The sequence below is a fragment of the Oncorhynchus masou genome, chromosome 6 (assembly GCF_036934945.1).
Source record: "Oncorhynchus masou masou isolate Uvic2021 chromosome 6, UVic_Omas_1.1, whole genome shotgun sequence".
NCBI classification, from domain to species: Eukaryota; Metazoa; Chordata; class Actinopteri; order Salmoniformes; family Salmonidae; genus Oncorhynchus; species Oncorhynchus masou.
Genome location: NC_088217.1, coordinates 32,541,533 through 32,558,627, shown reverse-complemented (window position 1 = coordinate 32,558,627; position 17,095 = coordinate 32,541,533). Strand labels below are relative to the sequence as shown.

General features: G+C 43.0%; 1 pseudogene; it reads left to right on the top strand.

Moving 5' to 3' along the window:
- Positions 1-2,789: 2,789 nt before the first annotated feature.
- LOC135541560 (transmembrane and coiled-coil domains protein 2-like) overlaps positions 2,790-17,095 on the top strand; it is a 44,379-nt pseudogene continuing 30,073 nt past the window's right edge.

Here is a 17,095-nt window from a genome sequence, read left to right as displayed (position 1 = left end):
TCCGGAAGGAAAACAACAGTACTGCCATCCAAAGTATACATTATGGGGACAGCTTTAAAACAATGCTGCCCCATCAACAGATTAATCCAAGACAGAGAGGCTCCTTTTTGTAAGCCCCTCCCAGCAGAACATACACAGCACTAATTAATTAAGCAATTATCTTCATCAAAGACGACATTTTCAACTCAGCCAAACATAATGAATTATATACATTGCAACACGTTTCTCATGATACAATATACCAATAGAACACATTTACAATATGCCTATTCACATGAACGAGCCATTCAGGACAGGCACTACAAAGCCAGCCCGATTACCGTAGCTCTGATCCTTATCTCAGCATACCCGGAAGCTACAGAGATGGAGAGAGAAGAACAGAACCAAACAAACAATGCGCTCATCCATAACATTGATTAGTACAATAAACGTTGCTTAATTAAATTAAACATGAATGCTTGTCTGTATATTCTTTATACCATAAACTGTTACGGACGGGAGGTAAAAATAAAGTGTGAAATGTATGTACTAAGATAGAGAAATTAACTTGTGTGTCGACCCACATTGTTAACGTAGCTGATAACGGAGCAGAGAGGCGTGATGAATGTGTGTGTGTTAGTGTACCAAATGCTGCCTGCGGCCGGTGACGGACTTCTCCGTCACAACACCCCTTCAAATTAGTGGATTTGGCTATTCCAGCCATACCCTTTGCTGACAGGTGAATAACATTAAGCACACAGCCATGCAATCTCCATAGACAAACATTGACAGTAGAATGGCCTTTACTGAAAAGCTCAATGACTTTCAATGTGGCACCGTCATAGGATGCCACCTTTCCAACAAATGTCTGCCCTGCTAGAGCTGCCCCTGGCAACTGTAAGTGCTGTTATTGTGAAGTGAAACGTCTAGGAGCACCAATGGCTCAGCCGAAAAGTGGTAGGCCATACAAGCTCACAAAATGAGACCGCCGAATGCGTAAAAATTGTCTGTCCTCAGTTGCAACACTCACTAACGAGTTCCAAACTGCCTCTGGAATCAATGTCAGCACAATAACTGTTTGTCTAGAGCTTCATGAAATGAGTTTCCATTGCCAAACATCCTCACACAAATTAAGATCACCATACGCAATGCCAAACGTCGGCTGGAGTGGTGTAAAGCTCGTTGCCATTGGACTCTGGAGCAGTGGAAACACATTCTCTGGAGTGATGAATCACGCTTCACCATCTAGCAGTCCAACGGACAAATCTGCGTTTGGTGGATGCCAGGAGAAGACTATCTGCCTGAATGTATAAAGATTGGTGGAGGAGGAATAATGGACTGGGGCTGTTTTTCATCATTCGTGCTTGGCCCCTTAGTTCCAGTGAAGCTAAATCTTAATTCTATAGCGTGCAATGACATTCTAGACGATTATTTGCTTCCAACTTTGTGGCAACAGTTTGGGGAAGGCCCATTATTGTTTCAGCATGACAATGCCCCCGTGCACAAAGCGAGGTCCATACAGAAATGGTTTGTTGAGATTGATGTGGAAGAACTTGGCAGGCCTGCGAAGAGCCCTGACCTCAACCCCATCGAAAACCTTTGTGATGAATTAGAACGCTGACTGCGAGCGAGGCTTAGTCATCCAACATACAGTGTATTCAGACCCCTTGATATTTCCACATTTTGTTACGTTACAGCCTTATTCTAAAATTGATTAAATAAATAAAAAATCCTCATCAATCTACACACAAAACCGCATAATGAAAACGTGACAACAGGTTTTTAGATATTTTGCAAATGTATTAAAAATTAAAAACAGAAATACCTTATTTACATAAGTATTCAAACCCTTTGCTATGAGACTCGAAATTGAGCTCAGGTGCCTCCTGTTTCCATTGATGATCCTTGAGATGTTTCTACAACTTGATCAAGGCTAGCATGACAGAGACACTGGACCCACTCAAATTTGCCTTCCAATAGATCCATGCCATTTCCATCGCTATTCACACGAACCTAACACATCTGGACAAGAGGAACACCATATATGAGAATGCTGTTCATTGACTACAAATCAGCATTCAGCACTATTGTTCCCTCCAAGCTTGCTACCAAGCTCAGAGCCCCGGGTCTGGACTTTACCCTAAGCATCTGGATCCTGGACTTCTTGACAGGCAGACCACAGGCTGTGAGGATTGGCAACAACACTTCCTCCACACTGACTCTTAACATAGGGGCTCCCCAGGGGTGTGTCCTCAACCCTCTGCTGTACTCTCTTTGGGGCCCCCCAGGGATCTCAGCCCTCTGCTGTACTCCCTGTTCAGCCACGATTGCGTGGCTTTGCACAACACCAACTCCATCATCAAGTTTGCTGACGACCCCACGGTTGTACGCTTGATAACTAACAATGACGAGTCAGCCTATACGGAGAAGTTAAGTGAACTGGCATTGTGGTGCGAGGACAACAACCTCTCCCTCAACATCAGCAAAACAAATTACTTGATTGACTTCAGGAAGCAAATGAGGGAACACGGCCCAATCCACATCAAGAGGACTGCAGTAGAGTGTGTCAGCAGTTTTACGTTCCTCGGTGTCACAGACGACTTGACATGGCCCAAAAACACCACCACTCTTGTCAAGATGGCTCAACAGCGCCTCTACATCCTGATGCAGCTGATAAAATTTGGCATGCCATCCTGGGTCCTCTCCAAATGCTACTGCTACACCATCGAGAGCGTCCTGACCGGTTGCATCAAGCCTGGTACAGGAATTGCTCCATCCACAACCGCAAGGCCCTCCAGCGGGTGGTGAAGATGGCCCAGTACATCACTGGGGCTATGTTCCCACCCATTCAGGACATCTATTTGAAACAGTGCCTGAGGAAGTCCCGCTGCATCATCAAGGACCACACACACTCCAGCCACGAGCTGTTCACTCCCTTGCATGAGGTCTGACACCAACAGGCTCAGAGAGAATTTCTATCTACAAGCCATCATACTGCTGAACACTTGAACTTGACAGACCACCTGTACTGGCTCGCCACACCTTAGCGCACACGCACACACACACACACTCACACACACACACACACACACACACACACACACACACACACACACACACACACACACACACACACACACACACACACACACACACACACACACACACACACACACACAGAAACACACGCACACACACTAACCCACACCCCTACCCTATCCCTAACCTTAACCCTATCCCAAAAACCTAACCTTAACCCTAAACCTAACCCTAGCTCCTAACTCTAACTCTAACCCTAAACCTAATTCTAACCCAGTACTAATTCTAACCTTAACTCTACACTCCCTAGAAGTAGCATTTGACCTTGTGGGGATCAACAAAACGTCCCCAGTTGGTCAAATGTAGTTTGTTTACTAGTCTTGTGGGGACTTCATGCTACACACTGCTGCATACCAGACTCTGATTTACTATTGCTAAATCTACACAATTTAAACACTTGCCCCCCAATCCCCCTTTCCTCAATACACGTGTAAATATTGGACTATAAATTGTGCCTTTCTGTATTATACTTTAATAAAATGTTTATTCTATTCTACTGAGCCATTTACTTTATGTTCATAATCTTATATTTTATTAATGTTGTTGCATTGCCAAGAGTGAACCTGTAAGTAATAATTTTGTTGGATTGTATATGCCATATGTATCCTGTGCATGTTACTCATAAAAATGTCAACTTTGTCACTGGTGAAAAGTGCAAGTCAGTTTCAGTTTGGGTGCAAAGGTCAAGAGCACAGAATGTCCTGATTCTGTAATCTGAGCTTTCGATTCCACAGTCATTCTTTGACTTTCTCTTCCTCTTACAACCACACACTCTTCTGTTCTGCCTCCAGGAAAATGGAGTAAACATGTGTCAGAGTCACAGTCAATGCTAGAGCTCCTCCCTGTAGTTGGCTGGAGAGAAGCATATGGAGCATGCTGTTGTGTTTAGCTGTTCTTTGAGTGCCCTCGCATATTAGTGTGTATGTGTGTGTGCTCCTGAATTATGCAATATTCCAATGAAGCCAATCGTCCCCTGAACCCCATGACATTGAGTGAGTTAGTCGGTTCACATAAAGTAAACTTAAACCAGAGAAAGCATGCAGCGACACACGCACACACCTATGTACCCTACATTATTCATCTCATATGTGTATGTATATACTGTACTCTATATCATCTACTGCATCTTTATGTAATACATGTATCACTAGCCACTTTAACTATGCCACTTTGTTTACATACTCATCTCATATGTATATACTGTGCTCGATACCATCTACTGTATCTTGCCTATGCTGCTCTGTACCATCACTCATTCATATATCTTTATGTACATATTCTTTATCTCCTTACACTTGTGTATAAGACAGTAGTTTTGGAATTGTTAGTTAGATTACTTGTTGGTTATTACTGCACTGTCGGAACTAGAAGCACAAGCATTTCACTACACTCACATTAACATCTGCTAACCATGTGTATGTGACAAATAAAATTTGATTTGATTTGATATGACCCATAGTGGGACGGGATTGAGTTCAGGCCAGGGCTAGGCCAAGCTACAAATCAAATCAAATCAAATTTATTTGTCACATACACATGGTTAGCAGATGTTAATGCGAGTGTAGCGAAATGCTTGTGCTTCTAGTTCCGACAATGCCTCTTGTGTCTGAGCCGTTGAATTGAGATTCTACTTTGTCTCTGTACTAACGCTTAGCTTGTTTGATAGCCTTACGGAGGGAATAGCTGCACTGTTTGTAATTAGTCATGTTACCAGACACCTTGCCCTGATTGAAAGCAGTGGTTCGCGCTTTCAGTTTCACGCGAATGCTGCCATCAATCCACGGTTTCTGGTTAGGGAATGTTTTAATCGTTGCTATGGGAATGACATCTTCAACGCACGTTCTAATGAACTCGCACACCGAATCAGCGTATTAGTGAGAGAGAGCCTCAATCATCACATTAATTTGTATATATCATCCACTGTATACATGAATCACAGCAAAGTTGGTTCCTGTTTCAGTCATGTGTTTGGTCACGTTCGCGTGAATCAAACAAATAAAGCTAGCTAGCTAACTACCCCATACTGAAAAATAATATATATATAAAAAATGGAATTATATTTAAATATATTGGGAAAACGTATTTTTAAAATATATAAATTAGTAGTAAATATATACAGTACCAGTCAAGTTTGGACACACCTTCTCATTCAATTGTTTTCCTTTATGTTTTACGATTTTCTACATTGTAGAATTATAGTGAAGACATCAACACTATGAAATAACACACATGGAATCTTGTTGTGAAAAACCATCAAGCGATGTGATGAAACTGCCTCTCATGAGGACCACCACAGGAAAGGAAGACCCAGAGCTGCAGAGGATAAGTTCGTTAGAGTTACCAGCCTCAGAAATTGCAGCCCAAATAAATGCTTCACAGAGTTCAAGTAACAGACACATCTCAACATCAACTGTTTAGAGGAGACTGCATGAATCAGGCCATTGTGGTCAAATTGCTGCAAAGAAACCACTACTAAATGACACCAATAATAAGAAGAGACTTGCTTGAGCCAAGAAACACGAGCAATGAATGAGTCCGAATTTGAGATTTTTGGTTCCAAACACCGTGTTTTTGTGAAACGCAGAGTAGGTGAACGGATGTTCTCTGTATGTGTGGTTCCCACCATGAAGCATGGAGGAGGAGGTGTGATGGTGTGGGTGTGCTTTTCTGGTGACACTGTCATTGATTTATTTAGAATTCAAAGCACACTTAACCAGCACGGCTACCACAGCATTGTGCAGCGAAACGCCATCCCATCTGGTTTGTGCTTAGTGGGACTATCATTTGTTTTTCAAAGGGACAATGACCGAACACACCTCCAGGTGGTGTAAGGGCTATTTGACCAAGAAGGAGAGTGATGGAATGCTACATCAGATGACCTGATGACATAAAAATACATTAGGTGTTTATTTTGAAAAAGACACTTGAATGTAGAACATATCAGAACATATCTTTAAATATATAAAAATATATATATAAAAATATATTTTTACAGAGCTGTCAATCACAATTTTAAATGTTCACAAGCGCTGACCCCAACCCTGCCTCGTTACAATTTAAGGAGCAGTCGTTACAATTTAAGGTAAGAATTGTTTTGAAAATTAAAGTTGAGTAGAGTTCAGTTGTGTTTATGTTATGTATGTATTAGATATAATTTTATTGCCAAACTTATTGTTAAATTTCTTGCTTGCTAATGATTACTGCGAGTTGGGTGTCTCTGATAGAACTGGCTAGCTAGCTAGATTATTTATAGCAAATGTATTTAAATGTATTTGTATTTTTCCCTCCTGATGCTCCTTCTGGTCTGGAGCCTCAGCTGCCTATAGACAGACCCCAGTCAATAGAAGTAGTATTTTGTAATATTTAGCTAGCTAGCTCCCAATTACATTTAAATGTGTTCATGAACATTAACCCCTTATTTATTCTTAATCTTGTGTGGAATTGTTTTACTAGCTCTCTTTCTCTGCATTATCCGCAGGGTAACTGTCAAATTGTGAGTCTGAAAATGGACACTAGAGGTGAAGAAATCTGCATCAATTTGATGTTCAAAGACATTATTTTCAAATACAGATGTTAAGTGCACAGGTAATTTGTACATTAGATTTTGTGTTTCAGATGTCAATATCCTTCCAGTGACTCCCCTGCCACAATTCAACAATGGACCAAGTTATCTGAGCAAAAATAACACTCTAAGTTCAGTCATGAGTCATTCCTTCAAACTTCTCAAAGTATACCATAGCATGCTATTGTGATTTAGAGCTGAACTTTGTGTTTTGTGTGTGTGTGTGAGAGACAGAGAGAGGAGTCCTATGCAGGGAAGCCAGTAAACAACATCAATAATATTTCTTTATTTTATTTGGCAAACAGTGAGTGAATTCTCTGTCCAATCAATGACTTCAGTTGACTGATAAAGTGGTGAGCATGTGTAGTGAAAGTTTATAACAGCAGACAGACACTGCAGTCAATACAGAGTGAGATAAGTGAAGCACCATGCCTCCCAGGGTATGGATGGAGAGGGGAAGACAAGGGATTTGTGAGACTTCTCAAGAAGTTGTCAGCTTTTCTCAGACCTCCCAACTTGTTCCTCAGACCAATGTCACAATCCTGACATCGCCAAGGCAAACCTTTGGCGGACAGGAAAGCCGACCTGCCGACTCGACAGACCCCCTTATGGAAGGCATGCGAGTATATGAGTAAACAGGAGGGTAAAAATATCTGTGCAACTAAATATAGCTAGCTGGCCCTTTACGCAGCACTTGACATAAATCTGAATGGAAGAGTGCACTGAAGTGCTGGTGTGTGGCAATGTGTGCTACAGGCCAAGGCTAGGTCAACAAGACAATGTTCAGCAACTTCTGCCCTAACAACCTGAGCAAGACAAGTCTGCAATTCACATGTTAGATTCTCTCCTCTAAAAGAGAGAGGGAGAGAGTGTATAATTGCTGGTGTATGGCCTGCAGATGAATGTCATTGCAATGTGCATCTCTGTCCCACTTGTCCAGAGTGTATCGATGTGACTGGTGATGAGTTTAGTCTGTATGCTGGTGTCCACCCCTCACTGATAGGGTACCTGTGTGACTGGTTGATTGTTATAGCGGTAATTGATTTGGTGTAATATTGCTTTATTGTGTTTGTATTTCTGTCTACTAATGTCAGTGACACGGTGTTATGCACAGTGGGCATATGCAGAGGGTGGTAGTTTGTATGTGTCAGTGTTGTTCTTTCTATAGGTTAGTCTACCTGCTTAGATACTCACCTGCTGAGGTCTCAGATACATAAGATTTCAACCACATTACACAGTGTTTGTATGTGTTTATGGGTGTTTTCAAAGAATGTGTGTCTGTGTTTGTGTGTGTCAGTGAACCACTTTGTAAATATGCATGGTGGTGATTTGTAAGTGGGTGCAGGGATGTGTGGTGTGGTTCCATGCAGTGGTAGTGGGGTACTGCAGTGTTTCGCTGGCCCTCTGTGCACAGGACGATGTGTGCACGTGTTTCTGCAGAGATCAGTGAGAGAAAACAGCACCCTGCCTGCAGCCCCAAAACTACGCTCCTCCCTTTCTCTCTTTCTTTCTATCCCTCCCCGGTTCTCTATCAAACATCCACTCTTTTTCTCCCTCTGCATCCTCTCCCTCCTTGTATCCATCTGATTCTCTCTCATTCTCACAGACTTCATGTCTCATCTGTCATCCATCCAGATCCAGCAGTCATTCTCTCCTCTTCTCCATCCATCCTTTTCTCTTTATAGTATTATGTAACACATTCAGTTTCTATATTACTATTCCTTTCGTTTTCTCCTCCATTATCTCTTTATTCGTTGAGTTTCTTTTTAGTTTCCCCTAACACTTGTACACACACACACACCAAACCCCATCAGCATTCAACATATCATTGCTCTGCGTCACTAAAGGTCAATATGTTCCTCTCAAAGTGGTGACGAAGTCAAGCCTCATCACTTACTTCTTTCACACATACATTCTCTCATCCCTTCCCTTCCCTCCCCTGCTCTCTTTCTCTCCGACGCTCTCCATCATCACAAGCGCCCTCCTTCTCCTCTGACTCTCTCTGCTGCAGTGTGGAAATTTCCAAGCAGAGCGCTGCAGTGTCTGGGCAGGGAGCGAGGGAGGGAGGGAGAGGAGGAGAGTGAGAAAGAGAGAGTGGGTGAAGGATGAGGCTGCTACCTGACACAGAGCATGGCTAACCTATGCTTCTCTAGTGAAGGACGTAGTCACGCAGCCAATGTCTCAGCTTCTCTAGCACACAGTGGAAAAATACAGACACAGAGAGAAAGAGAAAGGGTACAGAAAGTCACCCTGTAGTAAACACACACACACACACCAGACATGTCCTCAGAACTCGATAACCACCATTTCTATAAACAGACATAAAACAGATATAGCATGCGCACACAGTGAAATGATACAATCTGAATTTACAACCAGAAATTAAAATGGTAGCCTGAACTGAGCCACTAGAACAGGGGGTTCTCAATCGTGTAAATACCAAGGTCATGTATTCTAGGCTATCGTTCCCATTCACGTCCTTTACATTCTCTGACCCCTTATAATGCTTTGATAAGCCTGTGTAATAAAAGCTTTTCCCTATACAGATGTAGGATCTTAATTTGAGCCAATTTGCTACAACAGGGAAATAATCCTGCAAGAACAGTAAATGTGAATTATTATGTGGATTATATATAATTAGACATTTTTGAAGGGGTTGATAGAGTTTTTGTTAGGGCAAATCAAGTCTGCCTTTTCAAAGTGAAAATTACAAAACTTTAGAAGTCTTTTTACAACTAAAATATACTACAAGTTTGCTGTGCAGGAAAATTCTCAGCAACAAAAGAGTGATGAAATGAAGATCCTACATCTGTATTGACACACCGAGTGAGGGACTCGTCTCTAGAAATTCCTAGGAGCCAGAATGGAATGGAGAAGAATTTCTGCCCACATAACAGGGCTCTCCTCCCAACCCACAGCCCCAGCCTCAGTCCCAAGCTCAGCCCCATGCCTAGCCTTACCCTCAGCCCCAGGCTCAGACCCAGCCTTCAGATCAATAACATTACAACACAGGAGGGTGACTGGCTGGTTTTGCTGCACCCCGTAAGGACAGAGCAGTAGTTGTATAAGGACGTATAAGGAAGTGTGTGTGAGGGAGAGAGCTGTGGTTCGATGGCCTGAGTCAGTAGTGGAGTAGGACACTGCAGAGGCTCCTGTGGCGCAGGACGAGTCTGACACACACTCCCTCCACTGGATACGTCACACACTCATCATGCACACTCATGCACACACACACGCATGCGCACACACACAAGCCGTTTGATGACACTCAAACTCTCATACAGTTGCCCACACACAGTTTGACATTAGAATATCACCTACAGATTTAGGATCTTAATACGATCACTCTGTTGCTGCTGACAGTTTTCCTGCACAGCAGGAAATGCAAACTTGTAGTGTATTCAATGTTTTAAAAGGTTTCTAAAGGTTGTAATTTCCACTTAAAAAATGTCAACTCCTACAAAAAAAAATGTCCATTCATTATAGTCCACATAGCAAACGGACTTATATTAAGATCATACAGTACAATCCCATATGCATTCCCTGGCCTCTTGTTAGGGTCTTGTACAAAAACGGTCGAACAACACGTGCAAACACCATTGTGTGTGTGTGTGTGTGTGTGTGTGTGTGTGTGTGTGTGTGTGTGTGTGTGTGTGTGGAGTGAGGGAGAAGGAGCGAGGGAGAGAGAATGAGTGTTAGAGAGAAGGAGTGAGACAGAGATAGGGTAAGACAGGGGTAAACACTCATCCTTTACCACACCTGATCGATATTGTGTACCTGTCACTATCAACACATTTCTATTTCCTGCAGCAGTCTGGGTGTGTTTGTATGTGGGCTCTCTTTCTCCTTGTCCTGGGCTAACGCACTCACGTTCCCCTCTCTCTCTCTGTGTATATTTTGTGTGTGTGACTGTCTGTCTTCATCTGCCCACCAATGTATGTTATGTAAGGGTGACCATTGAGTCCCCACCAGACAATAAAGGCTGAGAACTAGTCAAACACAAGGCCTATTTGAATAAACTATTCCGTCTCTGCATACCCTCTATAGCTTTAGCCTGTCTGACTCTAAATGGCTGTTGGATTATGGCCAGGTTACATAACTGTGACCTCTTAGGTTTTGCCCGCCACCACCACTACCATCACAGCTTAATCCCTCAGATTAAGAGAGGGAGCAAACAAAAGGAGGACAGGGAGAAAAATAGAGATAGATGTGTAGGGAGAGGTTGTTTGGCTGCCAAGGAGTAGCAGGCATTTGGCCCAGTCACTCTCTCAGAGAACACAGACTGGCTGAGAACAAAAGAGGACAGCAGACTGGGGGCATGCCAACCCCAGAGGAGAGAGAAGGGTTTAGCTTCTTAACACATGCACACCTTTCTCAATGAGTGTTAAACTACAGAGTTTGGCTCAGACAGTGCAACTGTGCAATGCCATAACGGTGGTGATGAGTCAAGTATTCAACTAACAAGTAGCTTTTGCAACAAAGTGAGATAAAACGCTCTGCCATCCTCCACACTGGGCCTCTCCACATCCCCATACGTACACTCTGGAGGGACCTAGACAGAACAAGAACTGGAACAGCCCTCTACAGGCACAGGGGGAAAGAACTGAGGAACTATTAATGAGAATAGAAAGGAGCAACCCTGAAACTTTGAGAGTCTTGAGAGCTGGAGGGAAGGAAGGAAGGAGGGGGGGGGGGACTGTAACCTTCAGTTGGAGTGCTAAAATCAGCTTGAGTGTTTAATAGGAGAGAAAGAGAGGTAAATTAGAGGCAGTGCTAGATAATGAGAGGACATGCTGACTTGGAGAGGGTGGCTGAAATATCAAATCAAATCAAATTTATTTGTCACATACACATGGTTAGCAGATGTTAATGCGAGTGTAGCGAAATGCTTGTGCTTCTAGTTCCGACAATGCAGTAATAACCAACAAGTAATCTAACTAACAATTCCTAAACTACTGTCTTATACACAGTGTAAGGGGATAAAGAATATGTACATAAGGATATATGAATGAGTGATGGTACAGAGCAGCATAGGCAAGATACAGTAGATGGTATCGAGTACTGTATACATATGAGATGAGTATGTAAACAAAGTGGCATAGTTAAAGTGGCTAGTGATGCATGTATTACATAAGGATGCAGTCGATGATATAGAGTACAGTATATACGTATGCATATGAGATGAATAATGTAGGGTAAGTAACATTATATAAGGTAGCATTGTTTAAAGTGGCTAGTGATATATTTACATCATTTCCCATTCAATTCCCATTATTAAAGTGGCTGGAGTTGAGTCAATGTCAGTGTGTTGGCAGCAGCCACTCAATGTTAGTGGTGGCTGTTTAACAGTCTGATGGCTTTGAGATAGAAGCTGTTTTTCAGTCTCTCGGTCCCAGCTTTGATGCACTTGTACTGACCTCGCCTTCTGGATGATAGCGGGGTGAACAGGCAGTGGCTCGGGTGGTTGATGTCCTTGATGATCTTTATGGCCTTCCTGTAACATCGGGTGGTGTAGGTGTCCTGGAGGGCAGGTAGTTTGCCCCCGGTGATGCGTTGTGCAGACTTCACTACCCTCTGGAGAGCCTTACGGTTGAGGGCGGAGCAGTTGCCGTACCAGGCGGTGATACAGCCCGCCAGGATGCTCTCGATTGTGCATCTGTAGAAGTTTGTGAGTGCTTTTGGTGACAAGCCGAATTTCTTCAGCCTCCTGAGGTTGAAGAGGCGCTGCTGCTCCTTCTTCACGATGCTGTCTGTGTGAGTGGACCAATTCAGTTTGTCTGTGATGTGTATGCCGAGGAACTTAAAACTTGCTACTCTCTCCACTACTGTTCCATCGATGTGGATAGGGGGGTGTTCCCTCTGTTGTTTCCTGAAGTCCACAATCATCTCCTTAGTTTTAGTTTCAAATATAGCCATGGCACTACCTTCACAGAGGGAGAGAGAGAGGGAGTGAGAAAGGAGAGCACAGACTTACTGCTGAAAGAGTAAATATCATTATATTTTAGTGTCTGTATGTCATCCTCTGAACATCATCAGTGACAACCTCTCCTCCTTTCCAGTTACAACTCTCCAACAACAACATCTTCTGGCCAGCCAACTTTCCCCTCCATCTCTCTCTGTATAGATGTAAAATCAAATATATTTATTTAAAGAGGACATCAGCTGATATATCAAAGTGCTGTACAGAAACCCAGCCTAAAACCCCAATCAGCAAGCAATGCAGGTGTAGAAGCACGGTGGCTAGGAAAAGAACCCTAGAAAGGCAATAACCTAAGAAGAAACCTAGAGAGGAACCAGGCTATGAGGGGTGGCCAGTCGTCTTCTGGCTGTGCCGGGTGGAGATTATAACAGAACATGGCCAAGATGTTCAAATGTTCATAAATGACCAGCATGGTCATATAATAGTAATCACAGTGAACAGGTCAGGGTTCCTTAGCAGCTGGCAGAACAGTTGAAACTGGAGCAGCACCACGGCCAGGTGGACTGTGGACAACAGGGAGTCATCATGCCAGGTAGTCCTGAGGCATGGTCCTAGGACTCAGGTTCTCCGAGAGAGAAAGAAAGCGAGAATTAGAGAGAGCATACATACATTTACATAGGACACCGGATAAGACAGGAGAAATACTCCAGATATAACAGACTGATCCTAGGAGGCTGAGACAGGCCCCATCCAAGGACACCCACGGACAGGACCAAACAGGAAGGATATAACCCCACCCACTTTGCCAAAGTACAGCCCCAACACCACTAGAGGGATATCTTCAACCACCAACTTACCATCTTGAGACAAGGCCTAGTATAGCCCACAAAGATCTCTGCCACGGCACAACCCAAGGGGGAAGGGCGCCAACCCAGACGGGAAGACCACGTCAGTGACTCAACCCACTCAAGTGACGCACCCCTCCTAGGGATGGCATGGAAGAGCACCAGTAAGCCAGTGACTCAGCCCCTGTAATAGGGTTAGAGGCAGAGAATCCCAGTGGAGAGAGGGGAACCGGCCAGGCAGACACAGCAAGGGTGATCCGTTGCTCGAGTGCCTTTCCGTTCACCTTCACACTCCTGTGCCAGACTACACTCAATCATAGGACCTACTGAAGAGATGAGTCTTCAATAAAGACTTAAAGGTTGAGACCGAGTCTGCGTCTCTCACATGGGTAGGCAGACCATTCCATAAAAATGGAGCTCTATAGGAGAAAGCCATGCCTCCAGCTGTTTGCTTATAAAATCTAGGGACAATTAGGAGGCCTGCGTCTTGTGACCGTGGCATATGTATAGGTATGTACAGCAGGACCAAATCGGAAAAGATAGGTCGGAGAAAGCCCATGTAATGCTTTGTAGGTTAGCAGTAAAACCTTAATCAGCCCTTGCCTTAACAGGAAGCCAGTGTAGGGAGGCTAACACTGGAGTAATATGATCAAATGTTTTGGTTCTAGTCAGGATTCTAGCAGCCGTATTTAGCACTAACTGAAGTTTATTTAATGCTTTATCCGGGTAGCCGGAAAGTAGAGCATTGCAGTAGTCTAACCTAGAAGTAACAAAAGCATGGATTCATTTCTCTGCATCATTTTTGGACAGAAAATGTTTTTGCAATGTTACGTAAATGGAAAAAAGCTGTCCTTGAAACAGACTTGATATATTCGTCAAAAGAGAGATCAAGGTCCAGAGTAACGCCGAGGTCCTTCACAGTTTTATTTGAGACAACTGTACAGCCATCAAGATTAATTGTCAGATTCAACAGAAGATCTCTTTGTTTCTTGGGACCTAGAACAAGCATCCCTGTTTTGTCCGAGTTTAAAAGTAGAAAAAGCTAACTGTCACGCCCTGGTCTTGGTATTTTGGGGCTTCACCCTGTTTCATTGAAATGTACATCTGTGTGTCATCCACATAGCAGTGAAAGTTAACATTATATGTTTTCGAATTACATCCCCCAAGAGGTAAAATATTTTGTGAAAACAATAGTGGTCCTAAAGCGGAACCTTGAGGAACACCGAAATTTACAGTTGATTTGTCAGACAAAACAGACAAAACATTTACAGGGACAAACTGTCAGGACCCGGTTACGAACCTGGGTCTCCGGAGTGATAAACAGTCACTTAACCAACTGAGCCACGAATAGTCAGCAGAACCCAGAAGATGAGGCAGACACAGCAGTACTTAAGACGGTGTATTTAATAAAGTAAAAAAAGGAGAAGTCCTTCAATACAAAAATGGTAAATCCAAAAGGTGGTAGGAATAGCACAAAAAAGCCTTAAGAGATACTCAAAAACAAAAACAGAATTCCACAAGAGCATCCACCGGAATCGACAAGAATACACAGAACACTAGGGCTGGGTGCTAACATACAAACACAGAGCACAGAACTGAGGGAAACTAAGGGTTTAAATACAATCAGGGGAAACGAGGCACAGGTGCAAATAATAATGGGGAACAAGGGAAAAAACACAAGGTCAAAAAGCACAATGGGGGCATCTAGTGACCAAAACCCGGAACAACCCTGGCCAAATTCTGACACAAACTGATATCTTTCCGACAGATAAGATCTAAACCAGGCCATAACTTGTCCGTGTAGACCAATTTGGGTTTCCAATCTCTCCAAATGAATGTGGTGATCGATGGTATCAAAAGCAGCACTAAGGTCTTGGAACACGAGGACAGATGCAGAGCCTCGGTCTGACACCATTAAAAGGTCATTTACCACCTTCCCAAGTGCAGTCTCAGTGCTATGATGGGGTCTAAAAAAAGACTGAAGCATTTGGTAGACATTGTTTGTCTTCAGGAAGGCAGTGAGTAGCTGCGCAACAGCTTTTTCTAACATTTGAGAGGAATGTGAGATTTGATATAGGCCGATAGTTTAATATTTTCCAGGTCAAGGTTTGTCTTTTTCAAGACAGGCTTTATTACTGCCAATTTTTGTGAGTTTGCTACACATCCGGTGGATAGAGAAATGTTTATTATGTTCAACATAGGAGGGCCAAGCACAGGAAGCAGCTCTTTCAGTAGTTTAGTTGGAATAGGGTCCAGTATGCAGCTTGAAGGTTTAGAGGCCATGATTATTTTCATAATTGTGTCAAGAGATATAGTACTAAAACACTTGCGTGTCATCCTTGATCCTATGTCCTGGCAGAGTTGTGCAGACTCCGGACAACTGAGCTTTGGAGGAATACGCAGATTTAAAGAGGAGCCATCCTCTCTTGGGGAATGTTGCTTTTTAGTTAGTGTCACGGTTTTCTTCTATCTCCTCCTCTGACGACGAGGTGTAGCAAGGATCGGACCAAAATGCAGCGTGGTAATTTTCATACATGTTTAATAACGAATAAACACGAACAATACAAAACCAAGAAACGTAACACGAAAACCGAAACAGCCTATACTGGTGCAAACTAACACAGTAACACAGAGACAGGAACAATCACCCACAAAACTCAAAGAATATGGATGCCAAAATATGGTTCCCAATCAGAGACAACGATAAACACCTGCCTCTGATTGAGAACCACTTCAGGCAACCATAGACTTTTCTAGATAACCCTACTAATTCACAATCCCAACACCTACAAAAAACCCAAGACAAAACCCACCACATAATAAACCCATGACACACCCTGGCCTGACCAAAATAATAAAGAAAACACAAAATACCAAGACCAGGGCGTGACAGTTAGCTTTGCGACAGTATCAAAAAGACATTTCGGATTGTTCTTATTTTCCTCAATTAAGTTGGAAAAATAGGATGGTACTGTCTTTCCAAGATAGTTGGAAGACTTCCAGTTTGGTGTGGCGCCATTTCCGTTCCAATTTTCTGGAAGCTTGCTTCAGAGCTCAGGTATTTTCTGTATACCAGGAAGCTAGTTTCTCATGACATATGTTTTTAGTTTTTAGGGGTGCAACTACATCCAGGGTATTGCGCAAGGTTAAATTGAGTTCCTCAGTTAGGTGGTTAAGAATTTGTCTGAGAAATTATAGCTCCTTGGTTGGGGTCTGAGCAGATTATTTGTTGCGATTGCAAACGTAATAAAATGGTGGTCCGATAGTCCAGGATTATGAGGAAAAACATTCAGATCCACAACATTTATTCCATGGGACAAAACTAGGTCCAGAGTATGACTGTGGCAGTGAGTAGGTCCGGAGTCATGTTGGACAAAACCCACTGAGTCGATGATGGCTCCGAAAGCCTTTTGGAGTGGGTCTGTGGACTTTTCCATGTGAATATTAAAGTCACCAAAAATGTGAATATTATCTGCTATGACTACAAGGTCCGATAGGAATTCAGGGAACTCAGTGAGGAACGCTGTATATGGCCCAGGAGGTCTGTAAACATTAGCTATAGAAGTGATTGAGTAGGCTGCATAGATTTCATGACTAGAAGCTCAAAAAATGAAAACGTTTTTTTTTTTTTGTAAATTGAAATTGGCTAAATGTTAGCAACACCTCCGCCTTTGCGGGATGTGCGGGGGA